We start from the raw sequence: 2,269 nt of genomic DNA on the forward strand, positions 1-2,269 counted from the left end.
AGAAACCACCACTCTCTTCTCTGCTTCTATGACTTTTACTACTTTAGATACCTCATAAAGGATGGTATAACTGGTGTATGCATATGTCAAAGCTCAACAAAATGTGTACATTACATTGCACATTTTATCTTTAGTTGTACATTGTATATATTTTCTAAATTGTACGTTGCAGAAAAACTCCAATTATCTAAAATTTTTACCTTTATTGAGACACAACATGTAAATTTCAATTATATCACAATAAAGCTAAATAATTATAGAGAATCATAGAGTTTTTCAATTGGACAGTTATTTGCCTATAAATAATTTAATGTGTATCCTCAAAAAATATTATTTGGAGTAATGTTTATGAAATTAGCCCCAAATACCTTATTTAACAAATGTTTACTGATGGCCTACTCTGTACACAAAAAAATAGGATAGTTGTTTGAGGATATACAATTATAAATCGTGTATGGATGTTGTTAAAGAAAAAGGAAACAAAAAGTCTTAAAACCATAATAAAACTTTAAAATGAGAACATTCAGAGGGTGCAGATATGACCTTCAGTTGCAAAAATAATCACTGACATTCATGGAAATTGGGGTATTTTAGGTGAGTTTTGGATTATGGGCTCAATTTGCTTAGTCGCATAAAAAAGCAAATAGTGCAGGATAGTAGAGGACATTGAATGTCAAACTCAGGTCTTTAGATTTCGTTCAGTAGATAATGGGGAAAACACTGAAGACTTCTTCACACATAGACTCATTATCAGACCTGTGTTCTAGAAAGATATGTCTGCTAGTTGTGAGGCTATTTGATCAGAATGATAGGAAAGAAACAGGGCTGCAGGTTGAAAGACAACACGTTCACGTGAGATGATGGTGGCCTGAAGGTGGATGATGGATACGGTGATGGAGGACACACAGCATCAAAAAATGTAGGGAGGATGAATGGAAGTGGAGGGCAAGGAAAATGGGAACAAGCAACAAACTGGATATCTTGGAGTAAACTGGAGTCTGTTTTGTTTTTGTGAGTGATGAAGGAATTTAAAAAATGATGAGTTTTTAACATCTGGAGTTTGAGAAGCTGACACTCTGGCTTCTCTCCCTCAGTCAACCCATGTGCTGCTTTCATGGCATGCTACATGTTTGCCCATGCCTTAAAAAGCCTCCAGATGTGTCAAGCCCATATTATGATTGCAGTCTGTCTAAATCAAACAACGCATAGCTGAGTCTCTGTGGAGTCAGTCAGCAACAGCTTGTGTGACCTTCTGGATGCTTCTCTTAAGGAAATTTTCAAGACATTTCGAATCGTATCTGAAAAATACCTGTACATGGCCCAAGAAAACTTTTTTGTCTTTTTCTCTCTTGTAGGAAGCACAAATCCCCCTTGATTCAGTTCAGCTTAGCTTAACAATCTTACCTGAGCATCAACTATATGCCAGGTGCTATGCTAGGCTCTAGGGACACAGTGATGAATGACACAAGATTTCTGCTTCTTTGAGTTCAGAGAAGAGATGATAGGACAGCTGGGTGGCTCAGGTGGGAAGAGGGTTTGCTAGTGAGTAAGGTTCTTGGAGGAGGTGATGTATAAATAAACTAGAAGAATAAAAAATACGAATAGCTGAAGAGGAAATGATATTTTAGGCCCAGCGAATAGCCTGAACAAAGACAAGGAGGCCTGAAACAGCAAGTTGTGTTTTGGAAACTACAGGAAGATTGAGAACATCAAGTGCTAGTTGGGAGTATCAGGCGATGGTGCTGAGAGGTACAGGCAATGCTGAGAGGTACAGGAGATGCTGCGAGGTACAGGTGATGCTGAGAGGTACAGGAGATGCTGAGAGGTACAGGCGATGCTGAGAGGTACAGGTGATGCTGAGAGGTACAGGAGATGCTGAGAGGTACAGGCGATGATGAGTGGTACAGGCGATGCTGAGAGGTACAGGCCATGATGAGAGGTACAGGCCATGCTGAGAGGTACTGGCAATGTTGAGAGGTACAGGCAATGCTGAGAGGTACAGGCGATGACGAGTGGTACAGGCGATGCTGAGAGGTACAGGTGATGCTGAGAGGTACAGGCCATGCTGAGAGGTACAGGAGATACTGAGAGGTACAGGAGATGCTGAGAGGTACCAGCTAAGATGAGAGGTACAGGCCATGATGAGAGGTACAGGAGATGCTGAGAGTTACAATGATGCTGCGAAGCACAGAACCTCCCCTACTCCCCTGACTGCAGGTGGTGGAGAGAAACACTGAGGTGTTCTGAAGAGATGGCCAACAGTATCAGA

Source organism: Trachypithecus francoisi, unplaced genomic scaffold (genome assembly GCF_009764315.1).
Source record: "Trachypithecus francoisi isolate TF-2019V2 unplaced genomic scaffold, Tfra_2.0 Lachesis_group4, whole genome shotgun sequence".
In the NCBI taxonomy this organism is placed as follows: domain Eukaryota; kingdom Metazoa; phylum Chordata; class Mammalia; order Primates; family Cercopithecidae; genus Trachypithecus; species Trachypithecus francoisi.